Below are 7166 nucleotides of genomic sequence, written 5' to 3' on the forward strand. Positions count from 1 at the left end.
GAGCATTGGGCTATGACTCTGGAGAATCCCTGTTCAGCCATGAAAACCCACTTGGGTGACCTTGGGCAAGTCATATTCTCTCAACCTCGAAAGGCAAGTCCCCTCTGAACAAATCTTTCCAAGAAAATCCCATGATAGGTTCATCCTAGTGTAGCCATAAGATGGAAATGACTTGAAGGCACACAACAAAAAAGATGGTCTATTGATTGATTTTACTGATAGCATTTATACTTCACTCTTTATCTGGAATATAGATCAGGTACAGGAAAAAGTGTAACTCTTCAGATGTTGCTAAACTGTAACTCCCTGAAGTGCTAGCCAGCCTCGCCATTAGTGAAGAATGCTGGGAGCTGCAGTCAAACAACTTCTGGAGACATGCACTTTGCCCATTCCTTTTCTGGATGAAGAAAAAACCTTGGCTGGTAGGCCAATAAATGAATCATAGAATCATAGAGTTGGAAGAGACTGCAAGGGCCATCCAGTCCAACCCCCTGCCATGCAGGAAATCCAAATCAAATCATCCCCGACAGATGGACATCTAGCCTCTGTTTAAAGACCTCCAAGGAAGGAGACTCCACTACACTCCGAAGGAGTGTGTTCCACTGTTGGACAGCCCTTACTGTCAGGAAGTTCTTCCTAATATTGAGGTGGAATCTCTTTTCTTGTAGCTTGCATCCATTGTTCCGGGTCCTAGTCTCTGGAGCAAGTGAAAACAAGTCAGCTCCCTCCTCAGTATGGCATCCCTTCAAGTATTTAAACAGGGCTATCATATCACCTCTTAACCTTTTCTCCAGGCTAAACATACCCAGCTCCTTAAGTCATTCCTCATAAAACATGGTTTCTAGACCTTTCACCATTTTACTTGCCCTCCTTTGGACACGTTCCAGTTTTTCAACATCCTTTTTGAATTGTGGCACCCAGAACTGGACACAATATTTTGCTTGTAAATAAAAAGACCTGTTGCCTTTTCTCTTGATATTAAAATGAAACCATAATATGTTGGACCTTTTTACAATGAGAAGCATCTGCTTTGTACTGGACTTAAACCAATAAAAACTAGGGCTGCTTAATCTATAGTGCATTTATGTTTCTCTTTAAGCTTATTTGTGTCCTGTAGGTGTCTTCATTGCTGATTCAGTTTGTTTCTTCTTCAAGGAGATCTTCTAAGTGTGTCATGCAGTGATTAATCATATATTTTGTTTACATTATATTTATATTGCCTTTTAGGTTTAAAAATAAGCAGTGGCTTGCTAGTTTTATCAGTGTTTTAAAATGGTTTCTTAACTGCATCAGTTGTGCTAAGCTACAATGTACAATATATTTCAGAGGGAACAAAAAGCATTTTTTACCTTTCTTTTTTATATTTAAATGCCCACAGAAACTCTAAAAGAGCTGAAATGCTTGTCACTCAAATCATGACTTCTAAAAGTAATACCAACATATCCTCTTCATATGTTGGAATCTGTTATCCATACAATATATCCAGAGTCAAATGGGAATGCAGAAACAGGCTTGTAGGCTCATCCTCCAAACTTTCATGGATAACTGGCTCTGACACATTTTCCACATATGTATACTCAAAGGATTACCTAAAACCACCACATGCATGCCAAAAGTTGTATCAGAAGCAGCCTTAAGGCAGTTCAAGCTGTTCAGAAGTTTCACAACAACCTAGCAATTTAGGAACACTAGATGGCTAATAAAAAAGAAAGGCAAAACATGCTTGAATGTCCAGGTTCTGAATGCTCAGTCGTCATTTTGTTCCATTATAGAGACTGATGCAAAAGATGAATTTTCCTATCATACTTTTCCTCCCCAAAACCAAGCAGTGGGATCCACCAACTATTAAACTTTGCGCTTGCCTGGCTTCTCCTGGGCTGCAAGAAACTCGAGGCAAATGTGCCATCTTCATTTAGCAGAATAAGGCCACCATGTCTACATGTGTGCATGTCACAATTTCTTGCTTACTGATATGTAGTGATGACTTGCAGATAAGTGCTTGAGCAAAAGAAAACATGATACAGACAAAATCCAGGTTCCCTTTACTTATTTATCTGATACAAGGTGCTTCTAACTTCTTTAAAAACAAACAAACAGACCTATAAATATACCACAGTTAAAGTAGATGTGTTCCTGGGCATTACTTCTTTAACCAAAAATTTGGTCCTGGAGGCAGAAAAAATAGGGATAGGTTCCTATATCACCCCCCCCCCCCAAAAAAAAATCAATTCAACATATTTCAGCAAACATTTTATTCAAAACTAAAAATATGCACCCATGAAATTAAACAACCGGCTTAGATAAGCCTTGCATAAATAAACAAAAACATGTTGGACCTTCTTGAGATCATTTGAAAGCTTCTTCCAACATGCATCCAGGATGATTTTTTTCTTTCTTTCATAAGCCTCCACTTGTTGAATGATTTTTATTTTGATGGCTGGATCTATGTTTTGTTTTAAAACATGCTTGAGATGAGACAACTGCTTGTTTACCTTGCCTTTTGTGGGCAGCCACACACAACTCAGTAGGATCAGCTAGAATAGAATCCCACTCTTCCCCAACTCAGGTTTTATTGCATTGTTTATTACAGATATGCCGCTACTACCCCCAATACTGAAAGTCTATGTTTCTCCTGCCCTCCTTCACCATCTTCCCAATGCTGATGCTACTAAAAATTGTCGAGATACAGAGAGGACAAGGAGGAAAAGGAGAGCTGGGCAGGCATTAAAAACTGTAAAAAGCTTTGTCAGAGGCTTTGTTAACTGAAGCATGCCTGTACACTTGAAGCTCAGTAGAGAAAGGTTAGTTCTTCCTTCTCCAGGGATTCCAAAACTATTTTTCAATTGGCCCGGGAGGCGGAGGAGGATCAACATTGCCAGGCAGGTTATTAATTTTACCTGCTTGTGGTACTTTTTAAAAAACAAAATAATGGAAACAGAATGCATTGTGTTAAATCTACAATGATACATCAAACAAAGAATGTATGCATGACCCTATTAAGTGAATGAATGTGCCTATAATGTATCCTATCAAATCTGTGACTCCACTGCATAAATTTAAAAAGAGGAGCTGTGACAATAAGTTAGAACATACAAAATGGCATACATAATATTCTCAGAAGAAAATGTGGAAAAACATATTTACCAAGTTTGAAGTGTAGCAAATCAGACATTGGATAAAGATGGGGGAGGGCAAATTACTCTTCCCATCCAATATTAATTAATCATGTTTAAATATGACTCCTACAAGCACAATGTGTACTTAGAGGTCCTCTCCATGTGTGCAGTGTAGCTCACTCCCAGGTAAGTGGACAAGAGTTGATTGCACAAATTAGTTGTTATTCATGAGCAGGCTCTGCTACAATAACTATCTTAAATGTATGTGCATGTTCTTAGAATCATAGAGTTGGAGGAGACTCAAGGGCCATCCAGTCCAATCTTTAACAGCCTTTAGTTAGTGGGAGTAAGAGAGAGAAAGTTAGACAGAGAAAGTACATTCATGATTGTGCAGCATTCAATTTTATTCATAGAGTTTAAGCTATTTTCTTGTCACCTTACTATTTAGTTCTCGAAGCCCTCTATAAAATTGGACATGTAACTATTGAAAAGACTGGGAACTTTCTTGGTAGTATTATATTCTTCAAAAGACTAGAAACACATCTGATGAGTATTTTGCCACGGTATCTTTACTATCTCTTTTCTTCTCTCTCTTGAATGGATATGATTTAAATCACATCCTTTGTTTTGTCTAAAGCAGGGCTCAACATACAAGAAATGACATAAGGTAAATATGTTGGGGCATATTTAAACATGCAACATGCAGAAGACATGCACATGTAACAGGAACACCACTGAAAGATCTCTGCTCTGAGGCTCTGTGCAGGCTGCAAAGGAAAAATCCTCCCACGCAGAAGCTGGTGGCCAGATAAATAGCTGCTGAACTGCTGAGTACTCACAAAGAGGACTTTAATCTTTGGTTCCGATATTTACTATAGACTATCAAAATGCTTCACCAGATTCCTATATACAACCATCACCGCACTGAGCAATCAGCTCACTCTCTTACATACACATCTCCTCTTGGGGTTTTGAGTCCTTCCCCCTCCAGGGACATCACCTAATTTCCTGTCACCTGACAACTGTGACTCCGCAGAATTGAAGGCTGCTGGTTTCACCTCCTGCCCTTCTGTCATTACCTTTCTATGACTCAGGACTTTCCAAATGTTGAGCCATCATGTCTACCACCTGAACTCAACTCTGACATTTTCTACCCAGAGTGCTCTGTGCTCTGACAAAATACACTTTTCTGATATCGTTAAGATAAATCAGTGGATTATACTTCATTTTTTAAATAAACAATTTCCTCCCTGAAGAATGAAGTATGTGGTAAAAGTAAAGAAGAAGCACACACGGCTAGTGCATAGCAACATCTCAAAAGGGGAAAAGAGCTGGTAGGCAATGGCTTGGGCAGTTAGAATCTGGCTACAGACCATTATTCTGATGGTATGAAAAGCAGTCATGTTTGCACCAGGCTTAACCACAATTAAAATTGGGAAATGGTTTCTTTGGAAATACTTATTACACGATGTCATCTATCTCATCACTGCTGTGCCTGTTAACCATTGTTAGAGTGTCCATTTTCATTGAAGGGGAAAACCTGTCAAAAACTCTTAATCATGCTGCTTTTCCATTACTCCACATCACTGCTGGGGCAATTCCTATATTGCCAATCATGTGGTATCAGTATCTCTTCCTCTCCCTGTCCCCCCTCCCCATTCACTATTCCCAAGCAGGCTGTTTTCTCTTTCCCCCATCCTATTTCTTTTCTCATTAAATCACATTAGCATAACTTCAGAGTTGTGTTAAAAACAAAAACAAACAAACAAACAAAATCCAAAAGGTATACTGGGTAGGATATAAGGCAGGAAGGTAGGGTTGAGGAGTGCAGAAAAGAGTGTGAGGGATCTTTGATGGGAGAAATGCTATAGTGAGTCACGCTATTGAAGAGATGTGTGATAATGAATGCTCCAAAACAGGTATGTTTATGTGTTTTCTTTTACTAATGTGATTGTGCTGAGATCAAGCCTCATGTGATAATGTCTTGAATCTCTACAAATGCCATGGAAGAGCATACTTTGAGGTGATGAACCCAGTCCTTCTAAACCATGATATCTCAACTATTGCTCAGAATCCCCCCAGATTATGAGGAACCTAAGGATTGCAGCATCCTCTAAGAGTGCATTGTCCTTTACAAAAGAGAATGCAGAAACTATAAGTTACCCAATCCCAGCCCAACCATGGCTTGACAAATCCTTGAATCATTCCATGTATAGTAAACCAATAGCAGCCTTTCAAGAGGTAGCAACAGAGACACTTCTCCTTCTGCCTTAGTTAAGAGTGCTGTTAGCTGACATGTTTCCTTCTGAGTTGTAAAGCAAAGTTTTATCAAGGTTACCATTCTCTTAACCTTCAAGAGAGAATGATGGAATGGGCCAGCTGTTTCTGTTTGTTAATCTTTACTCACTCTGCAAAGTGTCTGAATCCAAGGCAAATGACAATAATAAAGAAACGATGCTTGACAGCTTTGTCTTTCTCTCTCTCTTCAATGCCAAAGAGGGGGAACCAGCAAAAATCAGGCTTTTTGCGTGACAACTTGAAGAGGTCAGTCTTGTTGACAGCCTTGCCACATAAGACGCAGCATAATTGCGGAAGGAAGAACACAGCTTTCTTGAATCTCCATTACTATCATTTTCAATGCAATTTTAACGCCCTTTTAGCATTTCTTGTTTCACTGCACCTTAGAATGAGAATTTCAGCATTAAGATATGCATCCAAACCTTTTAAAAGACACCTGTTTAAAGTTACATTTCAGTGTTTGCATGCATACACACACCTATGGCTGGTAGACTAGGATTGCCTCAGTTGAAAGCCTTAACCAACATCCCTTTCTAAAATATAGCTTTTGATGTGTAAGCTTTTGTAAGTTTCTAGAAAGCATATGTTTTGTGTTGAAAGCTAAGCAGATTTGGTTAGGGAGGCACAGATTATTCACTAGAATGGATTTGGAAGGAGTCTTGCTGTACATTAAAGTCTATGAAGCTCTATTGTCTTAAGCTTTCGTGCTCTCCAGACCCCTTGATCGTATGATGGGATTGTGTCATCATATGATCCAATAATCTTATGCATCTGTATCTGATGAAGTTGGGAGCTTGGGTCAAATTAATTTTGTTAGCCTTTAAGATGCCATAGGGTTTTGTTTGCTGTAAGAGATGAGCATGGCTATCCCCCTTAAAGTTTTTGCATATTATATGTAAGAGGGCCAATATTTGTGGCAAACATGGTGACAGATGCCCTTTTTTGGGTGGCAACATCCAAAATCCCATGGCTAGTATGGCCACTGGCCATGCTAACTAGGAAATTTCAGGAGCTATTGTCCCCAAATAATTTTTTTTCATGCTCAGGTGTGTGGGTCTGCTTTTAACCAGACTTTCAAAATAATAGATACTGCATATTTTAGTTAGCTCTTTTACTGTAATACTGCAGTAGGGAAGAGAAGTTGTTCCAAGAAGTGATGCTCACAGCAAACAGTCCTATAGGGTAGATGGCATCAGAGGGCCCTTTCCTGGATCCCCAGCCCCTGACAACCTTTAGCTCACTTTTTTCTTTCTCTTTCTACATGGGTGCCGTCATTGGACGTCATGACTGTGCCGCCTCCAAATGGAGCAGCGTGGAAGTGATGTCCTGGTGCCGTGCAAGGGTGCCTGGGGCGCTCTTTCCACAGCACTGGAAGGAGTTTCGAAATGGAGCTCCTTCCAGGTTTGTGTCGCCAGCGTCACAAAAGGGAGCGGCCCCTTTCTCTTCATCCCTGCCGCTGTTGGGTGTCCATGGGGCATGAAGCCCCAAGGACACCCCTTTCCAGGCCGCAGAAAGTGGCGGATTGGGGCCTCAGAGGCTGCCGCTGTGGCAGCTGAGGCCCTGATCCAGCGGGGAAAGGGGCGGGAACAGGCCGCCCCAAAAGGACGGTCTGTAAACCGCCACTGTTACCTTCCCACCGAAGTCGTACCTATCTATCTACTTGCATTTGCATGCTTTTGAACTAAGTGACAGGAGCTCACCCCATTATGCAGCACTCGGGCCTCAAACTGCCAACTTTCTGGTCTTCCAGTC

The sequence above is a fragment of the Sceloporus occidentalis genome, unplaced genomic scaffold (assembly GCF_023333645.1).
Source record: "Sceloporus occidentalis isolate IW3139 unplaced genomic scaffold, rSceOcc1.0.p SCAF_6, whole genome shotgun sequence".
NCBI lineage: Eukaryota > Metazoa > Chordata > Lepidosauria > Squamata > Phrynosomatidae > Sceloporus > Sceloporus occidentalis.